The sequence below is a fragment of the Ylistrum balloti genome, unplaced genomic scaffold (genome assembly GCF_031769215.1).
Source record: "Ylistrum balloti isolate Yb309-2 unplaced genomic scaffold, AGI_CSIRO_Ybal_v1 Utg371494, whole genome shotgun sequence".
NCBI lineage: Eukaryota > Metazoa > Mollusca > Bivalvia > Pectinida > Pectinidae > Ylistrum > Ylistrum balloti.
Genome location: NW_026782772.1, coordinates 88,334 through 102,932, shown reverse-complemented (window position 1 = coordinate 102,932; position 14,599 = coordinate 88,334). Strand labels below are relative to the sequence as shown.

The 14,599-nt window shown below is 39.6% G+C and overlaps 1 pseudogene; it reads left to right on the top strand.

The window, feature by feature from the left end:
- Positions 1-210: 210 nt before the first annotated feature.
- Positions 211-14,599, top strand: part of LOC132562728 (ribosomal RNA processing protein 1 homolog B-like) — a 31,227-nt pseudogene continuing 16,838 nt past the window's right edge.

Below are 14,599 nucleotides of genomic sequence, written 5' to 3'. Positions count from 1 at the left end.
TTTAATACACTATCTAGCATTGACGACTTGGGTAGTACAAACACCAGTGTTGGTGTTCCCCATCACAAACCACTCCATTCATCCATCCCTGTTCGTATTAAAAAGAGAACTGAAAAAAAACAACAAAATAAATCACTAAGAATTTTAAATATAAATTTCCAATCAATTCGAAATAAACAACATCTTCTCTACAATATCCTAGATAGCTCCATGCCAGACATAGTCATTGGCACAGAGACTTGGCTCAACTCAAATATCAAAAACTCAGAAATATTTCCTTTGTGTTACAAAATTTTTCGAAACGATCGTAAAAAGTATGATAACAGCAAAGATGGCGGAGGTGTTTTCATTGCAATAAAGGAAGAACTTATTGGTGAAGAGGTACACGATCTTACACCCACCAGTTCATGTGAAATGGTATGGGCTAAGGTTAAGATAGTCGGGAGTGAAACTCTTTACGTCAGCTAATTTTATCTCTAAAGAAGATAGCATGAAATCATTCATTGATTTGGTAAACGAGGCCTGTAAATTGAGAAATGCAACCCTTATAATAGGTGGAGACTTAAATCTTCCAGGCTGGGACTGGAAGAAAAATGTTCTTAAACCCAAAACTTGTCATACCAAAATCCACTATGACTTTTCAAATTTATTGGACGACACTGGTCTAACACAAGTTATTGAAGAACCGGCCCGAAACGATAATACCTTAGATATGGTCATAACAAATTCTCCTAATCAGGTGTCCCGTACTGAAATCATCCTTGGAAGATCTGACCATACCATCGTCTTTGTTAAATTTACTCTCACATCCATAAAACTTATTAAAAAACCAAGAAAAATCCCATTACACAAAAATGCTAATTGGAATTGTATCAAATTACACTTGGGGGATATTTATAATTATGTGTTAACAAATAATGAGTGGGATGCAAATTCAATGTGGGAATATCTTAAAAGTGAACTTATGAAAACTGTCCAGGAACATATCCCACAGAAAACCATAAAGTCCAAAACTAATCTACCATCAGTTACCCCTGAGATAAAAAAAGTTCATAAGAAAACGAGATAGGCTTGATGTTAAAGCTAAAAAAATCTGTGGATTCCTTGTTAAAATAAAAATTTAAAGACATAAAACACACATATTGATGATATATTAAACCCTGATATCTCACATTCTGATAACCAATACTCTGGTATGAAACGCTTCTGGTCAAAAAGCCAAACGATCGGATCACGGTGGCATCTCTCCATTGAAACAAGAGGGTTAAACTCATACATAATCCTGTTGGCAAAGCACAAGTGCTTAACACACAGTTTCAATCTGTTTTTACCCTACCTGAAACTTTCATTGATCAACAGTCTATTTCCAGATGTAACATGCCTTTTTGTAAAAATACCTTTTGAAAAACATTCAGCAAGATGTTGCCTCATACAATCCATGTCAAAATATAATTCTTGTCTCCCATTAAAACCATTTAAACAAAATTCTACCAAGTAAGCGATGTGAAAACCACACAATCAACCCAATTTGTTTACTGCTGTTTGGAAAAATAGATTTTAATACTTTCATATTTTATGCAATTTTTAGCCCACCATCATCAGATGGTGGGGTATTCAAATCGCCCTGCGTCCGTGGTCCGTCCGTCCGTCCGTAAACAATTCTTGTTACCGCTATTTCTGGGAAAGTACTGGATGGATCTTTCTGAAATTTCATATGCAGGTTCCACTTGGTCCTTAGTTGTGCATTGTACCTTTTTTGGACTGATTCAAATTCAAGATGGCTGACAGGCGGCCATCTTGGATTTTGGAAGTAAAAGTTTGTTACCGCTATTTCTGGGAAAGTACTAGGTGGATCTTTCTGAAATTTCATATACAGGTTCCCCTTGGTCCCTAGTTGTGCATTGTACCTTTTTGGGACTGATTCAAATTCAAGATGGCTGACAGGCGGCCATCTTGGATTTTGGAAGTAAAAGTTTGTTACCGCTATTTCTGAGGAAGTACTGGATGGATACTTCTGATGTTTCATAGGTATTGGTTTCCCTTGGTCCCTAGTTGTGCATTTTACTTTTTTTTGACTAATTTGAAATCAAGTTGGCCCACAGGCAGCCATCTTGGATGTCGACAGTAATACAGCACAAGCATATTTTCTTCGATATTCTATCATATTGATTCAAGACCATGTCCATTATCCATCTGTAACTGACTGCTATCTAATAATACTTTGGGATCTTCTTCAAATGATATTTGCTAATAGGTGCTTTATAAAAATATCTTGTGCCATCATTGAGTACATTCAATGAAGACCAGTTCATGAACATTTACAACACCTGCAACAAACAAAAAATAAATAAACAAATCTTCAAGAACTGAAAACAGATCTTCAAATGGTGGGCGCCAAGATCCCTCTGGGATCTCTTGTTAAAGAAGCTGACAAATGACCCTTCTGCTTTGTATTCCCTACCAAACAATCAAGTATATTCCCTGTCATCTACCTAAAGATGGATTTGTGAAGCTGACAAATGACCCTATTTCTTTGTATTCCCTACCAAACAATCAAGTATATTCCCTGTCGTCTACCTACAGATGGATTTGTGCTGAAGCTGACAAATGACCCTATTTCTTTGTATTCCCTACCAAACAATCACATATATTCCCTGTCGTCTACCTACAGATGGATTTGTGCTGAAGCTGACTAATGACCCTACTGCTTTGTATTCCCTACCAAACAATCAAGTATATTCCCTGTCGTCTACCTACAGATGGATTTGTGCTGAAGCTGACAAATGACCCTATTTCTTTGTATTCCCTACCAAACAATCAAGTATATTCCCTGTCGTCTACCTACAGATGGATTTGTGCTGAAGCTGACAAATGACCCTACTGCTTTGTATTCCCTACCAAACAATCAAGTATATTCCCTGTCGTCTACCTACAGATGGATTTGTGCTGAAGCTGACTAATGACCCTATTCTACCAAACAATCAAGTATTTCCCTGTCGTCTACCTACAGATGGATTTGTGCTGAAGCTGACTAATGACCCTATTTCTTTGTATTCCCTACCAAACAATCAAGTATATTCCCTGTCGTCTACCTACAGATGGATTTGTGCTGAAGCTGACTAATGACCCTATTTCTTTGTATTCCCTACCAAACAATCAAGTATATTCCCTGTCGTCTACCTACAGATGGATTTGTGCTGAAGCTGACTAATGACCCTATTTCTTTGTATTCCCTACCAAACAATCAAGTATATTCCCTGTCGTCTACCTACAGATGGATTTGTGCTGAAGCTGACTAATGACCCTATTTCTTTGTATTCCCTACCAAACAATCAAGTATATTCCCTGTCGTCTACCTACAGATGGATTTGTGCTGAAGCTGACTAATGACCCTATTTCTTTGTATTCCCTACCAAACAATCAAGTATATTCCCTGTCGTCTACCTACAGATGGATTTGTGCTGAAGCTGACTAATGACCCTACTGCTTTGTATTCCCTACCAAACAATCAAGTATATTCCCTGTCGTCTACCTACAGATGGATTTGTGCTGAAGCTGACTAATGACCCTACTGCTTTGTATTCCCTACCAAACAATCAAGTATATTCCCTGTCGTCTACCTACAGATGGATTTGTGCTGAAGCTGACAAATGACCCTACTGCTTTGTATTCCCTACCAAACAATCAAGTATATTCCCTGTCGTCTACCTACAGATGGATTTGTGCTGAAGCTGACTAATGACCCTATTTCTTTGTATTCCCTACCAAACAATCAAGTATATTCCCTGTCGTCTACCTACAGATGGATTTGTGCTGAAGCTGACAAATGACGCTATTTCTTTGTATTCACTACCAAACAATCAAGTATATTCCCTGTCGTCTACCTACAGATGGATTGGTGCTGAAGCTGCTGCAGCTCATTCTTCATTTGTTAGTGCATAATCCCACTTACCAAAGCCTGCACAAAGCCTGTATCTTGCATTTCACCTATATTAGGAAATTGACATATCTTGTATACAACACATAGTATTTCCACAAAGTTTTCTACATAATAAAATATCGTTTTTTTCTTTAAAATCTTTTGTACACTTACCATTATCTATAGAGATACACTTGGTTTCGGCAGGCTGACAAAGAGAGTCTATCATCAGAGAGATTCAGCAAAATATCACCTTGTTTCATTTTGGCATCGAAAGTATTATTTACCTCTTTCAGTGAATATTCTTTTTCTTCTATAATATTCAATAAACTTTTACATAATAAGGAAAGTCTAGACCTAGGTTTTTTCATTTTTTAGGTGATGATCTCAGAAATATTACAAAAAGGTGTAGGAGCTACAATTACTGATGAAGCTAATATTGTGTTGGAATACACTACTACTGATTAACCTAACTTTGTTAACTTACTGTCTGATGCTGGAATAATATCTGCTTGTCATTGTCGTTTTCGTGACTATTGCCTACGTTGAACCAGTTGTTCTCTTATCCATTGTATCATCCATTCCAATACAGAATTTTGCAGCAATAACCTATAGATGGTCACTGTCTCCTTTGTATGTAACTGAACTAATACTTACTTCCTTGGGAACCTAAAAAGTCCTGGCAGAAGGAACATGAATTTCTTTATTATCCTTTAAAGCTGTTAATGTTAAAGACCTTTGTGCTTACCTGTCTGTTAAATATCTGAAGTCCTATCATTTGTTACATTTTTGTCTCTTACCTCTTCATTACAGTGCTAATCAGAAACAACTTATCTTTTTCAATAACTTTACCCTTAACTAAATCTAATACATCATCAGGGTCTTGCTGTGCATCCTTATGAATAATCTTAAGTCTATTAGTCCCAGTCTCGATTTACCCTCGCTTGATCTCGTCGCTGTAATAATTCTAAAGACAGTAGAATGAAATAACTGCAGTATCTTAAGGAAACTTCCTTCCACTTGTTCAAAGATTTAATTAAGCTATTGACACAAATTTACCCCCACCCATTTGTGTGTGGTGTTTTTTCAGAGAGCATACACAACTGCAATAGGCACCAGTAATGTTGACTAGTACATGTAAAACTGTACAAGGAATGTACAGAGTGATGCAGAAGAACTGTGAGGTCGCTTCAGTTTAAACCTGTATCACAAGCCTATCTTGTCATTGTAAACCCTTTTAGTCTGAGATAAATATAATATACACAACGGCTCATTGATTCTATTTGTTCATTCACATCATCAGTTATATAAAAATGTTTGATTAATCTCTACCTGTCTGTGGTGTGCTGTATACACACACCATACAAGCAAGATTTTCTCAAGGGAGACAAATCTTACACACTTGTACATTATATAGTCAATTTGACCTGACTTTTGTGTGCTATTTATATTGCATTTAAACTAATACATGTAAGCCATCAGTTTGATCTTATCTGTGCTACAATTATTGTGTCTAAATATCATTGTTCCTCACTCTGTGTGCCTCTCTGTGTTCCTCTCTCTGTGTTCCTCACTCTCTGTTCCTCGATGTGTGTACCTCTCTTTGTGTTCCTATCTTTGTGTACCTCTCTGTGTTCCTCTCTATGTGTTCCTCACTCTGTGTTCCTCACTCTGTGTTCCTCTCTGTGTGATCCTCACTCTGTGTTCCTCTCTGTGTTCCTCACTATATGTTCCTCATTGTGTGTTCCTCACTCTGTGTGTTCCTATCTTTGTGTACCTCTCTGTGTTCCTCACTATGTGTTCCTCATTGTGTGTTCCTCACTCTGTGTTCATCTCTGTGTTCCTCACTCTGTGTGTTCCTCACTGTGTTCCTCATTATGTGTTCCTCCCTGTGTATTCCTATCTTTGTGTACCTCTCTGTGTTCCTCTATGTGTGTTCCTCACTGTGTTCCTCAATGTGTGTTCCTCCCTGTGTGTTCCTATCTTTGTGTACCTCTCTTTGTTCCTCTATGTGTGTTCCTGTCTGTGTGTTCCTCACTGTGTGTTCCTCATTGTGTTTCCTCTCTATGTGTTCCTCACTGTGTGTTCCTCCCTGTGTGTTCCTATCTTTGTGTACCTCTCTGTGTGTTCCTCACTGTGTGTTCCTCTGTGTGTGTTCCTCATTGTGTGTTCCTCACTTTGTGTTCCTCACTTTGTGTTCCTCTCTATTTGTTCCTCACTCTGTGTGTTTCTCTTTGTGTTCCTTACAGTGTTTATTCTTATTCAGATGCCTTCAGTGAAAGTGACTTTATTAAGATATGGAAAGGTCTTCACTATTGTTTATGGATGCAGGATAAACCTTTACTACAGGTAAGTAGGGTTTACATTATAAACCTTTACTACAGGGAAGTAGGGTTTTCATTATAAACCTTTACTACAGGGAAGTAGGGTTTTCATTATCAACCTTTACTACAGGGAAGTAGGGTTTTCATTATCAACCTTTACTACAGGGAAGTAGGGTTTTCATTATAAACCTTTACTACAGGGAAGTAGGGTTTTCATTATAAACCTTTACTACAGGGAAGTAGGGTTTTCATTATAAACCTTTACTACAGGGAAGTAGGGTTTACTACAGGTAAGTAGGGTTTACTACAGGGAAGTAGGGTTTACTACAGGTAAGTAGGGTTTACATTATAAACCTTTACTACAGGGAAGTAGGGTTTTCATTATAAACCTTTACTACAGGGAAGTAGGGTTTACTACAGGTAAGTAGGGTTTACTACAGGGAAGTAGGGTTTACTACATGTACGTAAGGTTTACTACAGGGAAGAAGGGTTTTTATTATAAACCTTTACTACAGGGAAGTAGGGTTTACTACAGGGAAGTAGGGTTTACTACAGGTAAGTAGGATTTACTACAGGGAATTAGGGTTTACTACAGGGAAGTAGGGTTTACAACAGGTACGAAGGGTTTACTACAGGGAAGTAGGGTTAACTACAGGGAAGTAGGGTTTACTACAGGGAAGTAGGGTTTACTACAGGGAATTAGGGTTTACTACAGGGAAGTAGGGTTTACAACAGGTACGAAGGGTTTACTACAGGGAAGTAGGGTTTACTACAGGGAAGTAGGGTTTACTACAGGGAAGTAGGGTTTACTACAGGGAAGTAGGGTTTACTACAGGGAAGTAGGGTTTACTACAGGTAAGTAGGGTTTACTACAGGGAAGTAGGGTTAACTACAGGGAAGTAGGGTTTACTACAGAGAAGTAGGGTTTAGGGTTTACTACAGGGAAGTAGGGTTTACTACAGGTTTACTACAGGGTTAGGGTTTACTACAGGTAAAGTAGGGTTTACTACAGGTAAGTAGGGTTTACTACAGGTAAGTAGGGTTTACTACAGGTAAGTAGGGTTTACTACAGGGGAAGTAGGGTTTACTACAGGTAAGTAGGGTTTACTACAGGGAAGTAGGGTTTACTACAGGTACGAAGGTTGGGTTTACTACAGGTAAGTAGGGTTTACTACAGGGAAGTAGGGTTTACTAGGGTTTACTACAGGTTTAAGTAAGGGTTTACTACAGGGAAGTAGGGTTTACTACAGGGAAGTAGGGTTTACTACAGGGAAGTAGGGTTTACTACAGGTAAGTAGGATTTACTACAGGTACATAGGTTTTACTACAGGGAAGTAGGGTTTACAACAGGGAAGTAGGGTTTACTACAGGGAAGTAGGGTTAACTACAGGGAAGTAGGGTTTACTACAGGGAAGTAGGGTTTACTACAGGGAAGTAGGGTTTACTACAGGTACGAAGGGTTTACTACAGGTAAGTAGGGTTTACTACAGGTAAGTAGGGTTTACTACAGGGAAGTAGGGTTTACTACAGGTAAGTAGGGTTTACTACAGGGAAGTAGGGTTTACTACAGGTACGAAGGGTTTACTACAGGTAAGTAGGGTTTACTACAGGTAAGTAGGGTTTACTACAGGTAAGTAGGGTTTACTACAGGGAAGTAGGGTTTACTACAGGGAAGTAGGGTTTACTACAGGTAAGTAGGGTTTACTACAGGTACGAAGGGTTTACTACAGGTAAGTAGGGTTTACTACAGGTACGAAGGGTTTACTACAGGTAAGTAGGGTTTACTACAGGTACGAAGGGTTTACTACAGGTAAGTAGGGTTTACTACAGAGAAGTAGGGTTTAGGGTTTACTACAGGGAAGTAGGGTTTACTACAGGGAGGGTTTACTACAGGGAAGTAGGGTTTACTACAGGGAACTACAGGGAAGTAGGGTTTACTACAGGGAAGTAGAGTTTACTGCAGGTAAGTAGGGTTTACTACAGGTAAGTAGGGTTAACTACAGGTAAGTAGGGTTAACTACAGAGAAGTAGGGTTTACTACAAGGAAGTAGGGTTTACTACAGGGGAAGTAGGGTTTACTACAGGGAAGTAGGGTTTACTACAGGTAAGTAGGGTTTACTACAGAGAAGTAGGGTTTACTACAGGGAAGCAGGGTACTACAGGTACGAAGTAGGTTTACTACAGGTAAGTAGGGTTTACTACAGGGAAGTAGTAGGGTTTACTACAGGGAAGTAGGGTTTAACAGTAGGGTTTACTACAGGGAAGCAGGGTTTACTACAGGGAAGTAGGGTTTACTACAGGGAAGTAGGGTTTACTACAGGGAAGTAGGGTTTACTACAGGGAAGTAGGGTTTACTACAGGTAAGTAGGGTCTACTACAGAGAAGTAGGGTTTACTACAGGGAAGTAGGGTTTACTACAGGTAAGTAGGGTTTACTACAGGGAAGTAGGGTTTACTACAGGTAAATAGGGTCTACTACAGGGAAGTAGGGTTTACTACAGGAAAGCAGGGTTTACTACAGGGAAGTAGGGTTTACATCCACTGTTTCCTCTATAGCTTATTTTTATCAGTCAACACTTGGTTTCATTTTCCTGGTCCTAAATGTTCAACCGTTGAATCAGCCGTTTCACGTGATCTGTCAGCAACCTTTGAATCAGCCGTTTCACTCAATCTGTTAGCAACCTTTGAATCAGCCCTTTTACTCCATCTGTTAGCAACCTTTGAATCAGCCATTTCACTCAGTCTGTTAGCAACCATTGAATCAGCTGTTTCACTCTGTCTGTTAGCAACCATTGAATCAGCTGTTTTATGCGATCTGTTAGCAACCGTTGAATCAGCCATTTTACTCAATCTGTTAGCAACCTTTGAAAGCATCTGAATTCTGATTTTTAATTCATAACCATATGAGTAATCAATTACAGATTTAGTGCCAAATCACTAGACTTGTACCAAATTGTAGGGCTGTAATGATTTTAGTTTTATGTTTGATAATGTCACCTGTTTCCTTTCATTTGTAAAGGAAGAGCTTACTGAACGGATCACACAGATGATACACGTATTTGGCTCAGTTGAAAGTTCTCTACTGTTTGTCAAGGTTTTCTTCCTAACAGAGGCACGTGAATGGGATGTGTTGGATAAATGGCGCGTGGACAAGTTTATGACAGTAAGTTTGATTGAACATATTTAGCAGTGATTAAATATAATACAATTTCATTAGTATTGTAAGAAACAGTTATACACCAATAACTGCCTTCCTTGTACTGGTGGTACTGTACAGATCTGATGTATTCTGTCCCTAATGGTATGACAGTTATACACCAATAACTGCCTTCCTTGTACTGGTGGTATTGTACAGATCTGATGTATTCTGTCCCAAATGTTATGACAGTTATACACCAAAAACTGCCTTCCTTGTACTGGTGGTATTGTACAGATCTGATGTATTCTGTCCCTAATGGTATGACAGTTATACACCAATAACTGCCTTCCTTGTACTGGTGGTATTGTACAGATCTGATGTATTCTGTCCCTAATGTTATGACAGTTATACACCAATAACTGCCTTCCTTGTACTGGTGGTACTGTACAGATCTGATGTATTCTGTCCCTAATGTTATGACAGTTATACACCAATAACTGCCTTCCTTGTACTGGTGGTATTGTACAGATCTGATGTATTCTGTCCCTAATGGTATGACAGTTATACACCAATAACTGCCTTCCTTGTACTGGTGGTATTGTACAGATCTAATGTATTCTGTCCCTAATGGTATGACAGTTAAACACCAATAACTGCCTTCCTTGTACTGGTGGTATTGTATGGATCTGATGTATTCTGTCCCTAATGGTATGACAGTTATACACCAATAACTGCCTTCCTTGTACTGGTGGTACTGTACGGATCTGATGTATTCTGTCCCTAATGTTATGTCAGTTATACACCAATAACTGCCTTCCTTGTACTGGTGGTACTGTACGGATCTGATGTATTCTGTCCCTAATGGTATGACAGTTATACACCAATAACTGCCTTCCTTGTACTGGTGGTATTGTACAGATCTAATGTATTCTGTCCCTAATGTTATGACAGTTATACACCAATAACTGCCTTCCTTGTACTGGTGGTATTGTACAGATCTGATGTATTCTGTCCCTAATGTTATGACAGTTATACACCAATAACTGCCTTCCTTGTACTGGTGGTACTGTACAGATCTGATGTATTCTGTCCCTAATGGTATGACAGTTATACACCAATAAATGCCTTCCTTGTACTGGTGGTATTGTACAGATCTAATGTATTCTGTCCCTAATGGTATGACAGTTATACACCAATAAATGCCTTCCTTGTACTGGTGGTATTGTGCGGATCTGATGTATTCTGTCCCAAATGTTATGACAGTTATACACCAATAACTGCCTTCCTTGTACTGGTGGTATTGTAAGGATCTGATGTATTCTGTCCCTAATGTTATGATTATACACCAATAACTGCCTTCCTTGTACTGGTGGTATACACTGATGTATGACAGTCAATAATGACAGTTATACACCAATAAATGCCTTCCTTGTACTGGTGGTATTGTACAGATCTGATGTATTCTGTCCCTAATGTTATGACAGTTATACACCAATAACTGCCTTCCTTGTACTGGTGGTATTGTACGGATCTGATGTATTCTGTCCCTAATGTTATGTCAGTTATACACCAATAACTGCCTTCCTTGTACTGGTGGTATTGTACAGATCTGATGTAGTCTGTCCCTAATGGTATGACAGTTATACACCAATAAATGCCTTCCTTGTACTGGTGGTATTGTACAGATCTGATGTAGTCTGTCCCTAATGGTATGACAGTTATACACCAATAAATGCCTTCCTTGTACTGGTGGTATTGATGTTTCTTTAATTTTTTGTCTGTTTTTTTTTACCATGCAGCTTGTCAGAAGAATGTTACATCAAACACTCCTGTTCCTTAAAAACATGAATTGGCAGACAAATATTCTGACGGAGTTCACCAATATTTTGAGTTGTAACGTGATGAGTCCTGACAATGAAGCCATACCTCAAGGCCTGCGCATTCACCTAGCAGACATTTACCTGTCAGAATTAGAGAAAATTGGTGCTGAACAGGTACATTACCTTCACCTGGAGGGCCAAGTGAGCTATAGAATTACTGTGGCATCCTTCATCCGTCACATCTAGTCATTAACGACTGGGCAGATTTGAAATTTGGTCAGAAGCATAGCTGGGGAAAGGGAACCAATTTTGTATAAATGGTGGGTCTGAAGGACGGGGCCCAGAAGGGAAAATCAATCCATTTCTTTAAAATTTTTCTTGTTCTTTAAAAATTGCAGGATATACTGTCCAAATTTATGCTTGGGTCAAGGGAAATCAGTTTGTATAAATGGTGGATATTGGCCCCTTGGGGCCAGAGGAGTTTGGTCCAATGAGGAAGTAGAGCTAATTCCTTAAAATCCTGCCCCTCAGGTAGCAGTGATTGCATTTTGCCCATATTTGATCTGAAGCATCCTTTGATGAAATGGAGTCAGTTTTGAATAAGCTTTTGTTTTCTTCCCTCTAGGGAAAATAGAGCAAATTCTGTAAAATCCTTCTTTCGTAGAATTACCAGGATGTTATCCCAGTTTAGCCTGAAGCATGCTTTGGTGAACAGGATCAATTTGTTATGAACAATGGGTTCTAGCCTACTTGGCCATGCTGGGTGGGTGGGATGAGACCAGTTAGTGGAAATAGAAAAAAAATCTTTAAAATCTTCTATATGTTAGAATTGAACACATCCTTGGTGAAGGGAATTTTGTTTCTAACAGTGTATCTCCATTTGGAGGAGGGGCGAGTCTATTAGGGGGAAATAGATACAAGCATTTTAAAGACTTTTCCCTACGATGAAATAAATAATTATTTGACAAACTTCAACTAGGTGAGTGATACAGGCCTTATACACTTCTTGTGTTCTATACCCAGGAAGTGAAAAGTTCATGCCTCATTTACTTTAAATTAAGAGGTTCTTCAAGTTATACGAGTTTGAAATAGAGAGGATCAATTATTTATAAATGAAAACTGGAAATAATTTTATTTAACTGATACATGTATTTAAAGCAGAAATGTACAATTAGCATTACTAACATTAAATCATATTACAGTTGACAGCTGAACAAGTTCTGACTTTCCTAGAGCCTATCTTCCAGTATCTACCAGGTGCTGTCAAGTAAGTTGTAAATCATTCTCATTTCCATTATGTTTAGATAGACAAAGGATCTAGTCTCACTGGGGAACATGTTTTGGTATACAAAGGATCTAGTCTCACTGGGGAACATGTTTTGGTAACAAAGGCTCTGGTCTCACTGGGGAACATGTTTTGGTAACAAAGGCTCTGGTCTCACTGGGGAACATGTTTTGGTAACAAAGGCTCTGGTCTCACTGGGGAACATGTTTTGGTAACAAAGGCTCTGGTCTCACTGGGGAACATGTTTTGGTAACAAAGGCTCTGGTCTCACTGGGGAACATGTTTTGGTAACAAAGGCTCTGGTCTCACTGGGGAACATGTTTTGGTAACAAAGGCTCTGGTCTCACTGGGGAACATGTTTTGGTAACAAAGGCTCTGGTCTCACTGGGGAACATGTTTTGGTAACAAAGGATCTAGTCTCACTGGGGAACATGTTTTGGTAACAAAGCTCTGGTCTCACTGGGGAACATGTTTTGGTAACAAAGGCTCTGGTCTCACTGGGGAACATGTTTTGGTATACAAAGGGCCTGGTCTCACTGGGGAACATGTTTTGGTAACAAAGGCTCTGGTCTCACTGGGGAACATGTTTTGGTATACAAAGGGCCTGGTCTCACTGGGGAACATGTTTTGGTAACAAAGGCTCTGGTCTCACTGGGGAACATGTTTTGGTAACAAAGGCTCTGGTCTCACTGGGGAACATGTTTTGGTAACAAAGGCTCTGGTCTCACTGGGGAACATGTTTTGGTAACAAAGGCTCTGGTCTCACTGGGGAACATGTTTTGGTAACAAAGGCTCTGGTCTCTCTCGGGAACATGTTTTGGTAACAAAGGCTCTGGTCTCACTGGGGAACATGTTTTGGTAACAAAGGCCCTGGTCTCACTGGGGAACATGTTTTGATATACAAAGGGCCTGGTCTCACTGGGGAACATGTTTTGGTATACAAAGGACTTGGTCTCACTGGGGAACATATTTTTGGTATACAAAGGGCCTGGTCTCACTGGGGAACATTTTTTGGTATACAAAGGGCCTTGTCTCACTGGGGAACATGTTTTGGTATACAAAGGGCCTGGTCTCATTGGGGAACATGTTTTGGTATACAAAGGACTTGGTCTCACTGGGGAACATGTTTTGGTAACAAAGGCTCTGGTCTCACTGGGGAACATGTTTCGGTATACAAAGGGCCTGGTCTTACTGGGGAACATGTTTTGGTATACAAAGGGCCTGGTCTTACTGGGGAACATGTTTTGGTATACAAAGGGCCTGGTCTCACTGGGGAACATGTTTTGGTAACAAAGGGCCTGGTCTCACTGGGGAACATGTTTTGGTAACAAAGGACCTGGTCTCACTGGGGAACGTGTTTTGGTATACAAAGGGCCTGGTCTCACTGGGGAACATGTTTTGGTAACAAAGGGCCTGGTCTCACTGGGGAACGTGTTTTGGTATACAAAGGGCCTGGTCTCACTGGGGAACATGTTTTGGTATACAAAGGGCCTGGTCTCACTGGGGAACATGTTTTGGTATACAAAGGGCCTTGTCTCACTGGGGAACATGTTTTGGTAAACAAAGGGCCTGGTCTCACTGGGGAACATGTTTTGGTATACAGAGGGCTTGGTCTTACTGGGGAACATGTTTTGGTATACAGAGGGCTTGGTCTTACTGGGGAACATGTTTTGGTAAACAAAGGGCCTGGTCTCACTGGGGAACATGTTTTGGTATACAGAGGGCTTGGTCTTACTGGGGAACATGTTTTGGTATACAAAGGGCTTGGTCTCACTGGGGAACATGTTTTGGTATACAAAGGGCTTGGTCTCACTGGGGAACATGTTCAGGTATACAAAGGGCCTGGTCTCCCGGGGAACAGTTTAGATATGGGGATGGTGGTCAGAATGTTTGGGTATTGAAAGAGTGTGACCTTGAACTAGAAAGGTAAACCCAAGTGAAAATATAGACAAATTTTAATTACAATTGGTTCTAGAAAATCTCTTTTTTGAGATTGCACTTCAATAACATTATAATGGGGAAATGTGTTAATATTTATAATACTGTTACATATGATATACTTTTGCAGTGACTGCTGATGAGCAGTGGAAGCCATCTTGTCAACATGCTTATT